We start from the raw sequence: 18,099 nt of genomic DNA, 5'->3' as shown, positions 1-18,099 counted from the left end.
TGGAAAGAGTATCTTTGTTCACAAGTCTTGCTAAACTAAGCCTTGCTAAACTAGGTTTGTTATGGACTGGTGACCCAAGCCCACAGGTAAGTAAAAAAAGAAAAACAAAACAAAAACCAAGTCAACTTGCATGAAGGCCTTGAAATAGAAGGAAATATTAGAAATCTTAATAAGGCCATACAAAGGATATTAGTGGGGAAATCTGCAAGTCATCTCAAATGTCTATTTACTAATGCAAAAAACATGGGATCTAAGCAGGAACAATAGGAAGTTCTAGTACAGAGCCAAATTATCATTAAATTAGGATAACTGAGACTTAATGGGATAGTTCACACAAGTGGACTATCAATATGGATGGGTATAGTTTGTTCAGAAGGGACAAACAGGAAAGAAAGGGAAATGAGACTCAATTACTCCAGTTGTTGTTTTCCATCTCTAACTACTGTGAACCAATGAGTATTTATTTCACCGGTAACAGACATTATCAGCATGCCATCACTGAACAGTAAGCATTATCCCTAGTGCCAAACCAGAAAACTGAAAATGGATGGAATCAGGAAGAAACTAAACAAATCAAGGACAACTTCTCCCAATTTGTTGAATAATTCTAAAATGGAAAAAATATTTTGATGATAAAAATTCAAAGTTAAATTAAAAAATTACATGTGACAGTGTTTTAACTTTTTTGTCCCAATGAGGTACTGCTAATGCAGCACACTGGAAATATGTTTGATCTCAGCAGCACAGGGCTCATAGTAAGAGGGCACATTTTTTTCTGTAGCACAGCATGCTCTCTTCTCTTTTTTCCTCTGTTCTGTTTCTCCTCTTTAGCTCTCAGATCAGCTTCGTCTGGTATGTAACCTCCTGAATGGTAAACACAGAGGCTCCCCACACCACCTGATGGATTTTCCCATTCTTCCACCTGCCTGACAGAACTGAAACTTTTCCCCTATGTTGCAGCTTTACTCACAGCTAGCATACTGACCACTGGACAGTTCACCCATTTTCCATTAACTGTCTCCTCCCAATTCCTGATTCGGAATGAAGAATTTACTATTCAGACAGTTCTCAAAACAACAAACCCATTGTTAATCCTATAATAGTTAACTGGCAGTCACAACGCATTCTAGACCATTTTGGTTCACTGTAGTGAATGACCTACAAGTATCCTTAATTTGCTGTTAGGAAAAAAACAGGACGAAAATGTCAGGCATTTCACTCATAACCAGTGTTAGTGACTACTGTGATGTTAAGCATGCAAGGAAAGCAGTATATTTTTCCTAGAAGAGAATGCAAAATGTGTTAACTATTTTGTCTGGCAATATTTATATTCGCATTCTGTTTTGCCCATGGCATTGCCCAATGGCAGTATTAGTAGACAGATGCTGCTTTTATATATGGTGTGTGTTTTCTATTGAGCAGTTTCATCTTTTATTGCCAAGGCTACTTGAATATTTAAAACAGCATCTCGTGTTCAGTGTCATGTGTTTGGGACTCCATTTAAACAGGAAAGCTAGTATTGTGTGGTCAGGCATCTGAACAGGCATGGATATGGATAGGAAATCAACGTATTCAATGGAGTAGTCACTTAAATCTTACTTTTCCTTGCCTACAAGTGAGAGCAGATTTGCTGTGGAAACTAGTTAGAGTGACATCCAACCATGCAGTATGAGGTTCAATAATTATTCTAAGAACTCTGTTTTGGATAGTCTAAACATTTGTATTTTACAGAAGATGTATATTATTAATGCCTATATTACCTAGGAGTCACTGCAAAGGAGGAACACATGAGTCCCAGTCTTATGTGTGTTAGTAATTTAGACGGTTTGAAGACATACTCACCATTTTTTAAACTGTGTTAACTGATCTGCATCACACAGTTTGAATCAAATTTCATTTTGAATTAAGGGTTAATAGATGATCATTGACTATCATGGCAGGAGGCCTTGGCTATACACAGTTTATGCACTTGGCAGCCACTTAGACCCAATTCGCAGACTCTGTGCGCACTTATGCTTGGAAGTAATGGATGTGATAATAAGCCTCTTTAACCATGGCTACATTGTTGCAATCATAGAATCATAGGAAGTTAGGGTTGGATGAGACCTCAGGAGATCATCTATTCCAAATCCCTGCTCAAAGCAGCACCATCCCCAACTATATAATCCCAGCCAAAGCTTTGTCTATCTGGGTTTTGAAAACCTCCAAGAAAGGGGATTCCACCACCTCCCTAGGTAACCTGTTCCAGTGTTTTACTTCCCTTCTAGTGAGAAAATTCTTCCTAATACCTAACCTAAACTTCCCTTGCTGCAACCTGACACTTTGCTCCTTGTTCTGTCATCTGCCACCACTGAGAAAAGTCTAGCTCCATCCTCTTTCAAATCCCCCTTTAGGTAGTTAATGGCTGCTATTAAATCCCCTTTCAGACTCCTCTTTTCTAGACTAAATAAGCCCAGTTCCCTCAGTCTTTCCTCATAAGTCATGTCCCCCAACCCTCTCACCATTTTTGTTGCCCTCCGCTGGACTCTCTCCAATTTGTCCACATCCTTTCTGTAGTGGGGTGCCTAAAACTGGACACAGTACTCCAGATGTAGCCTCACCAGTGCTGAATGGAGGGAAATAATCACTTCCATTGACCTACTAGCAACACACCTACCAATACAGCCCAGTTTACCGCTAGCCTTCTTGGCAACAAGGGCACACTGCTGGCTCATTCAGCTTATTGTTTATTGTAACCCCCAGGTCTTTTTCTGAAGAGCTGCTGTCTAGCCTGGACTGGTGCACGGGATTGTTCTCCCCTAAGTGCAGGACTTTAGATTTGTACTTGTTGAACCTTATGAGATTTCTTTTGGCCCAATCCTCTACTTTGCCTAAGTCACTTTGAATCCTAGCCCTACCCTCCGGTGTATCTACTACTCCCCGAGCTTGGTGTCATCTGCAAACTTGCTGATGATGCACTCTATGCCAGGTGGAGGGCTGCTTACTGAGTTTTGGGAAACTGTCGAGGGCCACATGACAGGCAGCCAGAGGCAGATAAATATTAATTTTCTAAATATTTTAGGGGCCCTGCAGGCCGAATAGAATGACCTGGTGGGTTACATCTGGCCTGTGGGCTGCATTTTGCCCACCCCTACTCTATGCCATCTTCCAGGTCGTTGATGAAGACATTGAACAGACGTGGACCTAGGACCAACCCCTGGGCCACTCCAATTGATATCAGCTGCCAACTAGACATTGAGCCATTGATTACTACTCTCTGAGCCCGATGCACCAACCAGTTTTCTATCCATCTTACAGTCCATTCATCAAGCCCATACTTCCTTAGCTTGCTTGCAAGAATGCTGTGGGAGACGGTATCAAAAGTCTTGCTAAAATCAAGGTACACCACATTCACTGGTCTCCCCACATCCACAGAGCCAGTCACTTCATCACAGAAGGTGAATCAGGTTGGTCAGGCATGACTTGCCCCAAGTGGATCCATGCTGGCTGTTCCTAATCGTCTTCTTCTCCTCCAAGTACTTAGAAATGGATTCCTTGAGGATCTGCTCCATGATTTTTCCAGGGACTAAGCTGAGGCTGACTGGTCTGTAGTTCCCTGGATCCTCCTTGTTCCTCTCTTAAATATGGGCACTATGTTTGCCCTTTTCCAATCATCTGGGACCTCTCCTGATCGCCATGCATTTTCAAAGATGATGGCCAATGGCTCTGCAGTCACATCAGCCAACTCCCTCACCATCCTCGGGTGCATCCCATCTGGCCCCAGGGACTTGTACATGTCCAGCTTTTCTAAGTAGTCCCTAACTTGTTCTTCCACCCCTGTTGACTGCTCACCTCCTCCCTAAACTCTGCTACCTGGTGAGAATAGTCTGAGAGCTGACCTGGCCTGTGAAGACTGAGGCAAAAAAGGCATTGAGCACTTCAGCATTTTCTGCATCCTCTATCACAAGGTTGCCTCCCCATTCAGTAAGGGACCTACACTTTCCCTGATCCTCCTCTTGCTACCGACATACTTGTAGAAACCCTTCTTGTTACCCTTCACATCCCTTGCTAACTACAACTCCAAATGCACTTTGGCTTTCCTGACTTCATCCCTGCATGCCTGAGCAATGATTTTATAATCTTTCCCAGGTATTTGTCCAAGTTTCCACTTCTTATAAGCTTCCTGTTTGTGATTTAGTTTACTGAAGAGTTCCCTGCTAAGCCAAGCTTGTCTTCTGCCATACTTGCTAGTCTTCTTGCACATGAGGATGGTTTGTTCTTGCACTCTCAGTAAGGATTCTTTAAAGTACATTCAGCTCTCCTGGACTCCTCTCCTCCTCAGACGGGCTTCCCAGGGGATGTTACCCATCAGGTTTCTGAGTGAGTTGAAGTCTGATTTTCTGATGTCCCGGGTTCTTACTCTGCTGCTCTTTCCATCCTTCCTTTCCTCAGGATCCTGAACTCAATCATCTCGTGGTCATTGCTGCCCAAGTTGCCATCCACTACATTACCCATCAATTCTTCCCTGTTTGTGAGCAGCAGGTCAAGAAAGGCATGGCTCATAGTTGGCCACTCCAGCACTTGCACCAGGAAGTTGCCCCAATACTCTTCAAAAGCTTCTTGGATTGCCTGTGCCCTGCTGTAATGACCTCCCAGCAGATGACAGGGTCATTGAAGTCCTCCATGAGAAGCAGGGCCTGTGACTGGGAAACTTCCACTAGCTGTTTGAAGAAAGTCTCATCCACCACTTCCTCCTGGTCTGGTGGTCTATAGAAGACCTCACCATGACATCACCCTAGTTACTCTCCCCTTTGACCCTAACCCAGAGACTCTAAACAGGCCGATCTCCAGCTTTATACTGGAGTTCTGAGCAATTGTATGGCTCTTTTACATAAAGTGCAACTCCTCCTCCTCTTCTCCCTTACCTGTCCTTCCTAAACAGTTTGTACCCTTCCGTGACAGTGCTCCAATCATGCAAGCTATCCCACCAAGTCTCTGTTATTCCAATCACGTCATAGTGCTGTGACCGTGTGAGTACTTTCAATTCTTCCTGTTTGTTTCCCATGCTCTGTGCATTTGGGTACAGGCACCTGAGGTAACTAGTTGATTGTCCTGATTTCTCAGGAAGTATGAGAGTACCTCCCTTGCCCTTTCTGCTCACTCTTCCTCCAGGTCTCCTGCTTCCCCACTTACCTCAGGGCTTTGGTCTCCATTCCCTGGCAAACCTAATTTAAAGCCCTCCACACTAGATTAGCAGGTCTGTCTGTGAAGATACTCTTCCCTCTCTTCATCAGGTAGATCCCATCTGTTACCAACAATCCTTCTTCTTGGAACAACATCCCATGGTCAAAGGAGCAAAATCCCTGCTGGCAACACCACCTGCACAGCCAGGTGTTGACATGCAGGATGCACCTGCTCCTGCTCGGCCCCTCTAGCTTGATCAGAAGGATCAATAAGAACACAACCTGAGCCTCAGACCCCCTCACCCTTGCACCCAGAGCCCTGTAGTCACTTTTTTATTTGCTTAGGGCCTCCCCTGGAAGTATCATTTGTGCCCACATGAATGAACAGCATGGAGTAGTAGTCAGAGGGTTGGATGAACCTCAGTATTCTCTCCATGACATCTCAGATCCATTATGGGCAAGCAGCAGACCTCCTGAGACAACAGGTCAGGTCAGCAGATGGCCCCCTTCATCCCCCGCAGAAGGGAGTCTCCAACCACCATTACCCATAACTTCTGCTTGGTGGTGGTTGTCTCAGTCCTTCCTAACTTGTTAAGGCCTGGCCTGGCCTGTCTTCCTCCATCAATGGAATGTGCTCCTCCCTCTCTGCTGCTAGGAATGAATGACTGCAGGTGGAGGTGAGGATCTTGGCTTGCTGCCAGAAGTCACAAGCCTCCAGCTTCCACCCTCTTGGGTTTCCATTTCCTCTCTCTTCTTTAGTGCTGCACTTGGCATTTCTTCAGCATCAGATCAATAAATGCCTCATGACAAAGGATGCTTTGGAGCCTCACCACCTCCTCCTGTAGTTCTCTTGCCTGTTCCCTTAGAGACACCTCCAGGAGGCACTGCTCACACCACAGGCACTTTCTGACCTGTCCATCACTGGAAGGAACCTGCAGGCTGCAGTCCCCACAGTGCCAAACCTGGACCTGGGTGGAAACAGCAATGGTGAGTGGTCCTACCTGGACAGAAGCCTCAAAGGTGCAAGCACAGGCAGTGGCAGTGGCTCTGGCATTGTGATGTTCTCCAGCCATTTCCCTGTGTCTCTTAGTCTGCCTTCTCTCTCTTACTGCTCTTCTTCCAAGCAGACCTTCCCTAGCAACCTCGCCTGGAACTGGCCTGCTTATTTCTCATTGGCCCCAAAGTTTTCCTTTTTTTCCCTGCTTCTCACACCAAGCCAAAAGATTTGCCCCTCAAAAAAGGGAGGGAAGGGCCCACAAACTGGCCTCGGAACTAGCCTGCAAACTGCCTGCAAACTGCTTACCCTGTTTACAGCCCTTGCTTGCTGGCTCTCTGGTCACTGGCTGACAGTTACCGAAAGTGCTGGTCCAGAAGCCATAATGGGTGCAATTGACCTGCAGCTGATATTTAGTCATGGTGAGATGTTGTTGGCACATTTGACTTTGTAAAGGTGTTTCTTTGTGCCTGATAGCCTCTGTTGTTGTGCTGCAGAAATCCAAAGTTTTCCTTGTTGGGATTGATATTTGCAATGCTTATCTGCCAAGTTCCTAAGGACTCATATTACATGTTAATTAATACAGTTTAAATTGCCTAGTTCGGACTACTCTAGTCTGCATTAACTCTAATCCTCATTCAATGAGGATTAGTTAATTCATACTGGAGCCAATTTTAATTTAGACTACAGATGCCAATGTGGAAATAGTGACAGCTGTAGTCCAGAATAAACCTAGAGAAACATAATTTCTGTAAATGTCCTTAGTTACTGCACATCTGAGGGTACAGGGCAGTGCACTGGGAACTGTTCATACAACATTCATAGTATCAATGAGAGATGTGTGGCCAAACTCCATGCATTGGTTTAAATATTTTCCCCTTGCTCTTCCTTCTGGAAAACACAATGATGAGGAGTAACAAGAGGTATTATAAATAATTTGGACTTTAGGATTGCTCATGTTAGTTTGATTAATTTAACAACACTATTCCATTATTTCAAAACATAAGGACAGAATAAATGGAGAGGTGGTACTATGACTGGTGTATATTTTCTTGCTTGCTGGAAGCTTTTAATGCTTCCTGGGAGTTTCACACAGCTGATGATTGTTCAGATCCATTGGCAAGTGGGTGGAAGAAGAGGATTTTCTACATGTTCAGCACCTATCCTGGAACTAGAATGATGCTTGGCAGCACATATCTGGGCACTGGGCCATTGGTAATCCTTTAGTATAATGATTTTTTTTCACAATTGCTAGTGTCTAGTTTACAGAAAGTTGGAGGAAGAGGTCCATTCCAAATTGACTGATTTGGTCAGAGAGCACAAGACAGATTCTGTTCTCAGGCAGGTCTCTACTGTAGTACAAGGGTGTGAGTGCAGCTTTTGTAGATATACTTAAGCTAGGTTAGTCTGAGTTCTATAGTAGTCCAGCTGCAGCAGCATCTTCTACATCAGTCCAGCTGTTAAACATAATAAAGCCCATGCTGAAACTAGTGAATATTCTGCAGCCATACCTTTGGATCACAGTAGAGATATATCCTATTACACTGGTATAAAAATCAGGCCTTTGACTTGGGGAGAATTTATTCCATATTTGCAATGGAGCTAAAAAAAAGCCAACTGATGTAGAAGAACAGGCTATCAGTACTTTTTTAAGAGGCAAAACAGGTATCTAAAACAACCAAAGATCAGTTGTTTCATCTCCCTTGACCTCATGGGGTATGGAGCATGGGAGCATCTATCCACCATTCAGCTTCTCATCTAATGTAGCAAACAGAGAAAGCACACAGAGAAGAAGGGTACCCCATGTCAGTGGTGTCATGTAGGGGGTGCATGGGGGTGCATGTGCACCCCCTGAGAGTGCTGGTGCACCTCCTATCAGCCAGCATTCCCAGGCAGGGGTGGCAGGCAAGAGCACTGGTGCTCCCCTTGAGAGCACCGGCCGGGGAGTGGGGGCTCACCCGGAAGTGCTAGCGCTGTCCTGGAAGTGTCAGCAGCATGCATGGAAGTGCCAGTGGTGTGCCACTGCCACTTGTATGTCAGTGGGATAGGCCATGGGGGAACCCACTCAATCAATGACTGGCCACTGGGGGGGCAAGTGCCCCCCCCCAACTCAAGAGGCACTAGTTGCCCATGCTCCATGTCTTGCTGATCTCCATAGCATATAACAGTCATGTTCTTTTGGTAGATACAACCTACCCAGCTATGTCCACAGTTTGAATAGGTTTGATGAAAGGGACAGAATTTGACATATGTAGAGAAGGAGCACTGTTTTCCAGCTACCAACAGAAACAAGGGACATATGAGGGGGGCCAAAAGGGACCAAGCTCAGGGTGGGAAGAGGAGATGGAAAAAGGCAAGGAACTGAAGAATGGTAAAAGGCAGAATTAGGGAGAATGAAACTTCAAGCACTTGGAAATCTCAATGGAGGTGGTGTCAGCAAAACAGGAAAAGAGGTTGACTATGACCCACCTGTCATAGTATGTAGGGGAAGGCTGATGATGAGACTATATACAAAACAAAAGAGAAAGAAGAGAGCAATCTAGAGGACAGAGGACAAGGATCTGAGAGACCCAGATTCTAGGCTCCAGATTCAACCAGAGGTTGTAAGAAAAAGTGGGTGTAAGGTAAATGCTTATCTTCTCATTCCCACTAGAATGCTATAAGCACAAGGGTTTGGGCTAGGTATTGCCCTCATTCCCTCCTGTTGAAACTGATTCACTGGACAGCCACTGCTGTGTGTGACTGGAAGGAAGGTAAATGAGGACTGTGGCTTAGTGAGATATTTGTCTCATCTAGCAGTAGGCGTGTTTGGGTTCTAGCCCTTGCTGCTACATCAATGGAGTTGCTGCAATTTGCAGCCATTAATCTAACATGGAGAGATTGCAGTGGGATAGCCTTCCGCCCCACATTTCAGGTTTTTCCAGGACTCAAGCGAACTGGAATAGGATCATACTTACATGCCAAATAGGCTGAATAGGATCTGTCCCCAAAGGCATGCCCAGATGGCACAAAGCAGAATTGTGCAGCGACATCCTGGACTAGCTTACTATATGTGTATCTGTATACAGACCTGCTGAAATGCTCGCTGAGAACCTTAGCTGTAGTCATGCAGCTTCTGCTTTAGGAGGGAGAGTGGCAGTGACAAACAAAATAAAATCAACTGAAAATGAAAAAAAAACATAGGTTGGCTACATGATTTCATAAAGCACCCCCTTTTTTTGCTGAGAAAGTATATGTGGAGGAACCTTGGTCAAAAGTGCAAATATCCAATCTGTTTTTCATTTTGTTATAAATATTTTGCAGCCAGCTGTACCAGAGTCCTCTTTAGACTCACACTTGAAATATTCTACTAGGTTTAGAGACCTGTGTTTCCATAATGACTGTGCAGCAGAGCCACAGACCTACCCAGTTTGATTTTTGTTCAAGTTTTTTTTTTCCACTACTGCTTGTTAACAGAAAGAAGAGACTTTCTATGCGAGGCAGCAGTCTCAGAGGACACCCTGTTCCCACCACCTGTGATGTTCTGGATCACAGATGTGGATGAGACACTACAGCTCAGATTACCACAAAAGATGACAAGGCAGAGAGGGAGGTGGGCGGGTGACAGTGGATGGAATAGAAGATCAGCAGAGTAGTGCCTGTATGTGAATGTTGCATTAAGATGATACAACAGGATGCTCTTAAATCTCTTTTTTCCTTCGTCACCCTCTGTCTCCATTCCTCTCTACCTACTTTCCCTTCATTACACCTCTTACACCACACTAGACCTTGCTCCCTTATCTCTACCTGTTTTCCATCAAGACCAATTTAATAAAGCTGACAGCAGCAGCAGCTGAGACCCATCACGCCAGGCTCCAGTGGGTGCTGGAGTAGCTCTTTGTACTGCAGTGTGGTGTACTATAAAATGCAAGTTGCTTTATGCTGCCAAGCCCCTGGTATGATAAGGACTAAAGTCTTTGGAGTTATCCCCTTAGTTATCCAATGACTTAGTTATCCAAAACTTTAGTTTGGTCCCCTTAGTTATCCAATGACTTTGGCACAGGAGAAACAGTTTTTTCTTTCCTCCTATTTCAGAGGAAACTTCTGTCCACTCTTTCCACAGCTATCTCAAGAAACACTAAAACTAGCTTTGGACATTTTTCTTATTTTCAGACTCCAGAGACATGTTCATTTGTAGCCCTACAAAGTTTGCTGCTGTTGCCCTGCTCCACCAAACAGCTGATCAGCTGCCAATCAGGTGTTCAGCAGAGTGGGGCAGCAGTATAACGGCCTTGGCCACCAGAGCTGCAGTTCCGCTCTCTGCAGTGACTGTTACAGAGCTGCTCTACTGAACAGCTGATCCACTAAACAGGGCAGCAGAGGCTCTGTAAAAGTCACTACAGTGAGTACAGCTGTAGCTCTTTTCCCTGTGAGCAGTCAGGGAGTAAACTGCTCCCTGGAGGAGGTGAGGGAAAACAGAGCACTCTGGGATGCTGGGGGTCTGAGACCCACTATAGTGATAGATGTAACTTAACACATTACCTGTAACATAACAAATACATTCTTGTTTGAAACAGGAACTTTTTTGTGGTGGATCTGCCCACTTTATGATGGATCCACATTTTTTGTGGTGGGTCCACCATCTTTGTAGCACTACAAATATATGGAAAGCATGGCCATTCACCTTTTGTAGTGCTATAAGGACATATATAATGCTACAAAAGTAACATGTGTGCAATATCTGTCTTGCCCTAACTCTTCCCACTCCAGAGCTGGCTTGATCAAGCTTTCTGGGGATTGTGTGGAGAGATGAAAAAGTGACATAATGAACCTCAGGCTTTGAACCATGGAGGAGCCAAGGTTTGGCCAAACTAGCCCTGTTTCTTTTCAACTTTCCTGAGACTTCATGAGAATAGGATCTGATGAAAGGTTCCTATTTATGTCAGGTCTGTTCCTGCCTCGCTGGTTGCAATGAAATAAAAAATAAACATTTTACAATATTTAAAGCTACTGAGCAGCTGGAATCTTAATTAAAACTAATGTAATTCAGGATGTACTCTATGAATACCACGACAGACAGATTTAACATGATTTTTTAATTGTATAAATAGTAGCCCTAAAAGATATAAACAGCCTGAAGTGATGCCTTGCCTCCCATCTCCAGCTTTCACCTTTATTAATTTCTCAGAGGATCATAAATGCTCATTAATAACACTGTTTACCTATACTTCTAAAAGAAGAGAAAGACAAGTATAGGAAAGAGAAGAAAACAGATGAAAGGGATTATATGGAAAACCATAGAACGTAGGACATGGGACGGAGCAGCACCTCCTTGACCAATGAGTCCAGTCACCTGTGTTCATTTACCAAAGAATCCTCCAAAATCATCACTTCAAATTTTCACGCACAACTACAGAGCACAAAAACTAGACATGCCAAGAACACCTTATAATATGTCATAGGTAAAAGCTAGGGAAAAGAAGGCATTGCCTAGGCCTTGCCACAGGAAGTAATAGAAAAGGAGTTAATTAACAGAACAATATCTAACAGCTTGTCTTCATAAGAAAATAGAACAGATTTCAAGGAGGCATGTCAACCAATACACTGATAATAGCACAGCTCTACAGTCACTACAAACAGCCATAAGCTTGTGTTTAACATTGTGTTAGATGGTCATACTCAGTCCTGCTAAATGGTATGACACAACTTGTCTCTTTCTATACTGGCAGCTATGTTGTATTAAACATGACTCCTCAAAGACATATTCTATTATAAGTTACCTTTCTAGTGAACATGAGTTTAAATTGTGGTTTCTGTCATAACTGTCCATGGTGGCTATTAGAACATAATATTTTGAGGCCTAGCAAGGGATTAGAAAGTTAGATGAGAGGTGGCCTTGGGAGATCTCACTGTCTCATGCAAAGTATAAAAAAAGAAAAACATGTGGAATTACTGGAATAGAATAATTTAAAAGCAGTGCTATTAAGTATCACTACTCTTCGAAGGGTCATCCATAAAAGCAGTGCTATTAAGTATCACTACTCTTGGCAGGGTCATCCCCCCTGCCAGTGTAGCCCAGAGATAAAGCTATATAGGGCAGAATTCTATTTCACTTAGTGGACAAGCAAAGTGTACCTTAAAAGTACTCTGAGTTACGCAATTCTAATATGCTCGGTGGGTATGTAAGTGTTCTAGTTATAGGAATAGGGAGATGTTGGCACATATCTGGAGGATGATCCTCTCCCTATAATGGGTGTAGTTATGCATGCAGAAAGGATAATAGAATTTCTTCTGCACTTCAGTAAGGTAACTCAGAGTTAGTCTCAAGCTGTACTTTAGTGAAGTAAAATTCTTCCCAGAGTTTCATATTCAGTCTGCAAGAAAGCCTCAGGCAGTTCAGAGATAAGATTTGAAAGACAGGTCCCATCTACACAATAAAACAGACCTTCACAGTTATTGAGTGAGGACAGCTCTGCTGTGGACATAGTCTGTGACACAGTAATAACTGTAATGTAGGTTAATGTTAATGGGAATGCTACATCTTTAATTTCTCCCTTAGGAAGGGCTACTTTTCAGTTTAGTAAAAGAATTATACTACAGTACATAGATACGAAGAACTAACGAGTTTTTCCTTTTCTGCCTCCTCAGTACAGATGATTCTCATCAAAGTTCTGCTTGCTCTGATTTTCTTTATGGCTTCAAGGTATGACTGGAAGGAGTACATTGAAGGAATACCTCACATTCAGACCTGAACACAATCTTTTTGTTATACAAACAACAAAATCCTTCACTTCTGTTTGTCATCAAACAACTATACATACAAAAGAGCTCTGCATCAGAAAAAGAAATGGTACCTTTCCACTACAGAAAAGTAAAACAGGCAGGGGGTTTTGAGATTTTAAGACAGTGGATAATAGTTATAATACACCCCACATGTATTATAACTAAATAGAAGATTCCAGTGTTCTCTGGTGCTATCTGGTTTTCTATGCACATTAGCATTTTAAGCTCAAAGAAAGAGAGGAGCCAGGAAAGAGAAGGCTAACACATTTATGTACAATCTAGTTATGTTTGTTTTTAACACTAAGTTCAATGTTGCTGTATGTCAGCAGTAAAGATCCCTGGCTGTCCCAAGTTTGACACCGAAACTCTCAGCCACCTCCAGAAGCAAAATAGGGCTTTCTGTTGTTGTTGTGCAGTAAGTTCCATCTATCCCCTCTTTGGCTAGGGACAGACATTATGCATAAACTGGTTTAAGAGATCAGAAACCGGTTTAAACCTGTAACAGAACAGATGTTCAGGGCACATAAACCAGTTTGAAAATGGCTGAAACCGGTTTGAGATAAACCTGGTTGAATGTAGTATCAGACAGAAGTGATTTGACTCAAAACATTTTATGCAATGTCTGTCCTGAACCCCTTATTGGTTTAAGATAAACCAGACACCCCGAGCTTCCAGCCATGCAGGGCTCAGGGCTGGGCAGGGCTCTCTGCTCCACAGCAGGGCTAGCCCCTCCTCCTTGCTCTCTTGCTGGAGCTTGGCAGAGACTGCAGGCATCTGCCTGGCTTCTCCCTGCTAAGCAGGGATTATTTCCTCCGCCCCTCTGCCTTGCACCTCTCAGCATTAGCTAGCAGACTGTGTGCTGGCTACAGTCCATGCTGTAGGAGACAACAAAAGCAGATAGGCTTTTTGGAACTAATCAACAGGTATCTGGTAATGTCCTTCTTTGGAAAAGCTGTTTAAGAAGAGCTTGAACTAATGGAGAGAGGCTTTGTTTTCTTAATGGGTTGATAAACACTGAGTTATGGGTGATACACATTACCTGCTGGGCTGCTCGGGGAGGGAGACAGGACAGGACATCAGAATATCCTGCCAGAGCCTGGTCCCGCACCCCTCAGCTCAGCCCTGTAGAAGGGAAGGGAAGGCTTTTCCAGTGCTCCCCGGCTTCTAGCCTGAGCCACTGCAGTCATGTGCCTGACCTTTTTCAGTCTAGAGATGTCTGTATGGTTACAAACCAGTTTAGCCTAGCCAGGTTAGACTAACCTGCAAAGAGTGAATCAGTTCAGTCTCAGGCTTTTTGAATGTCTGTCCCTAGCCTTTATGTGCCTAAATCCAAATTGCCATCCTCAAAATACAGCTTCAACTGCTGCCTAATGCTGAAGGCACCTAAACTACCCAAACATGTCAGTTTTTACATTCAAACCCCCTATGGTCTGCTTCTGAACATGTCCAGTGCCTCTGGCTTGATGTGTCTGAGCAATATAGGTTCCTGTTTTATGCCTAATCCCTATTGGGTTCTACAAACTAGGTATTTCTTCACACCATTCACTTGCAGGGGCCAATACACGGGCCAGATCCGTCCCCCAGAGCCATGTCATCTTCCCCATTGTGTTCCCCATGGACCTGTGGGGTACCCCTCTAGCCTTGGTGCAGAGGTCCTGAAGCCTGATCCTCATCACATTGAGGTGGTGCAGGCCCACACGTGGATGGGCCCTGAGACCTCACACTACTTCCACCTGGCCTGGATCAGGCTCTACCTGGGCGGAGGTGGCACAAGGCCATGATGCTCCATGCTGGTGTACAGTGGGCAGTGCAGGACTCAATCCAGCCCATGGACTGGCCCCATAGCACTCATCTGGCTCACAGGGCCAAAATTTAAACCACCACTACACTAGGCAATCTCAAAGCACACCTGATTGGGCTCTACACCAAAATAATTGCAGCAGGAAGTGCCCCCTTTTATCCATGAGATGACTATTTACACATGATGAGGGAACCCTTGCTCCAGTTCCCACCTCTTTCTCAGGGACTTAAACCCAAATCTCCCATTCCCAGCAGAATACCCTAGTGCCACACTATAGGATGCGCTACAGTGCAGTTGGTGGTGGCCTCTGAGCCTTCCCTGATAAAGCTCTTCCATTCTGAGTGGAATAATTCATGCTTCAGACAGAGCAGTTGTGATCATAAGCATAACTGGGGAATCTAGCTGTTAGGGCACTTAACTAGGAGGAGGGATATCTGAGTCCCTGTCTCCAAATCCCATTTAGAACCCCAGGGTGCTCTGGAGAAGTCTTTGAGATACTATCATGTGCTTATACTGTATGTAGTCTGGCATATAGCCCTTAAACCAGGTCCCCAGTATGTTGCAGTATGTCACTGTCAATTTCCATAGTTTGAGAGAGAGATTGTTCCTGCGCCAATGTGTATATTTTATCCAGTGACTGCTTAATACTAAATATATAATTATATATTGGAGAAAGGACATTTCTGTTTCTCCCACCAAGTTGTGGAAATTGACAGTGATAGGCTTCAGCTAGGGCCTTCGTTCCAGGGCCATATGCTGGACTGCTTACTGTATAAACATATGGTGGTGCCTAAAGCTCTGCCTCAGGACACACTGGGATTCTAAATGAGATTTAATTTGAAAAATCTAATCATCCCTAATAGCAGTCCTGTCTCCCTCTGGCAGATTCTGAGCAGAGCCATCGTGCACATTTTGGAGCCAAAAACAAAATTAAAACAAAATAAACAAGCTGGTTGGTTTTTGTTGGAGGGGACAAGCTGCCTTTATTATTCAATCAGAGCCTGACATGAGAAGGGTGACACAGGAAAGGAGGGTGTAGGTGGTGAAAAAGAAATTGGGTAGGAATGAAGAAATAGGTCAGGAGGAAGAAGAGGGAAAAAAACCAAGGAACAGGAGCAAGGATGACATACAAAGTCATATATGACTTAATGAAAGGTGAGAGATAAATTGTGCCTGGCTCTTAAATGGGTGCAGAAGAGAAGCAGTGGGACAATACCAATCCAAAAATAGAGCCAGATTGATAGGAGCCTTACTGCTACTTTTGCTTATCAGTCTAGAGCTGGAAGACTCCCTTACATCTGTGCTCCCTCCCAGGAACTCCATGCCTGATATATTAACTATTGCATAGACAGGAGAGTTTGGAGGAACAGGGAAGAAATGGGATCATTTCGAAAATGGTTAAACACATATGGTAGGACATGTTGTATTCCTCTAATGGGCTGTGTACACAGCAACTGTTCTTTGGGGAGCTGTGAGAGGCATTGTGCTCCTATGGCAATCCTTAGGGGCCTGGGCCTTAAAGGTTAAATGGTCTTAGAATGGCATCACTTGCAATAAATAACTAATACATACTTAAAACATTTAGAATATATACACAAAACTTGAGTTTTAAAGTGACATGAACAACCACGTGCTGAAAAATGCATTCAGAATTGTATGCCTATTCTGTATGCACAATTACCTAGATTGAAAACAGAAATTGGGTAATTGTGCATATAATGGTCATAAATATGTTTAATTGTCCATTTGAACGTGCAATTACTCAGTTTAAGTGCTCAGTCATTGTCATACCCCTTACTAAGCTTTTGTCAAATTATTGGACAAAAATGTATCACAAAGAAGAAACCTCAAAGAAACACAAAGAAAAAAAAAACATTCAGTAAATGTGAGAGCCATTCTTGTAAGCTGTGATTCTTTGCTTCTTGTGGATAAAATTTTAACAGTGTCAGTGTACCAAACTTGTGTTAGTGTACCAAACTTGTGAGAAACACGTGATTTTTTTAACTAGAGAAAAAAACATAAATATATCATAGCATACTCAATAATTAATGTGCATTTTTCAAAACTTTCCAGAAACATCTATTACATTACCCATAACATTGTAGTAAATGTAGTAAATGTTTTAAGTGTGTGCATATGTTGCATGATTTTAATTTAATAATATATGTGTTTAGAACTTAGAATAAACATCTCTACCACTACCCAGACATTTGCTGGGAGGAGCAGACAGCCAGGTCTGACCGATCGCACAGGTTCTTGGCTGTATTACAAGACCTTCACCTTATCCAGGAAGTGCATAGCCCCACTAGGGGTAACACCTTGCTGGACCTGGTCCTGGCCATGGGGGATGACCTGGTGAGGGGACTCCAGGTCCTTGACCACCTGGGCAATAACGATCATCACCTGCTGGATTTCACTATCCAATGCAGGGCGTCTAGGGCTCACAACAAGGCTAAAGCCCTTGACTTCAGAAGGGCCAACTTCAATGAGCTTAGGAAACTAGTGGGGGAGGCACTAAGGGCCCAGAAGGTAGAGGAGATGGGAGTCCATGAGGGATGGTCGTACCTTAAGGGGGCGATCCTCCAGGCCCAAAGGATAACAGTCCCTGAGAGAAGGAAGGCGGGTAAGAGTGCTCAGAAACCCTCTTGGATCAGCAAGGGCATTCAACAATGCCTGAGGACTAAAAGGGAGGTGTACAACCAGTGGAAGGGAGGAGCTGTCACCAAGGAGGAGTACTCCTCCTCGGCCCGGGAGTGTAGGAGGGCTATTAGGACGGCCAAGGCAGAGATGGAACTCAGGCTACCGTCCAGGATTAAGGACAACAAAAAGTCATTTTCAAGTACATTGGGAGGAAGAAGAGGGCATCCGGCAATGTAGGGCCCCTGCAAGACACAAACGGTAATCTGGTGGCCACGCCAGACAAGAAAGATGATATTTTTAACAGTTTCTTTCCCTTTGTTTTCCTGAACAGGACCGGGATATCCCACCTACCAGAGGTAGGGACAATCTCGGGGATAGCTCTATCAAGACTTCAGTCAATGCAGATGTAGTTAGGGATCTTCTGGAAGGGCTAGACATTTTTAAATCTGCAGGTCCAGATGCCCTCCACCCAAGGGTGTTGAGGGAGCTGGCAGGGGTCATCACGGAGCCTTTGGCCCGGCTGTATGAGCATTCATGGTCATCTGGCCAGGTGCCGGGGGATTGGAAACTGGCTAATGTGGTCCCTATTTTTAAGAAGGGGAGGAAGGAGGACCCAAGTAATTATAGGCCTGTAAGCCTCACCTCGTGTCTTGGGAAGCTCTTGGAAAGGATCATCAAGGAGCATATCTGTGGGGGGCCTGCAGGGGAGATCATGCTCAGGGGCAATCAGCATGGGTTCA

The 18,099-nt window shown here is 44.1% G+C and overlaps 1 protein-coding gene across 1 annotated transcript in view; it reads right to left on the bottom strand.

The window, feature by feature from the left end:
* Window positions 1-18,099, bottom strand: part of RAB3C (RAB3C, member RAS oncogene family) — a 272,461-nt gene that overhangs the window by 5,554 nt on the left and 248,808 nt on the right. The gene's annotated exons all lie outside the window — the stretch shown is intronic.

Source organism: Alligator sinensis, unplaced genomic scaffold, assembly GCF_000455745.1.
Source record: "Alligator sinensis unplaced genomic scaffold, ASM45574v1 scaffold123_1, whole genome shotgun sequence".
NCBI classification, from domain to species: Eukaryota; Metazoa; Chordata; order Crocodylia; family Alligatoridae; genus Alligator; species Alligator sinensis.
This window is presented reverse-complemented; position numbering and strand designations above follow the sequence as displayed.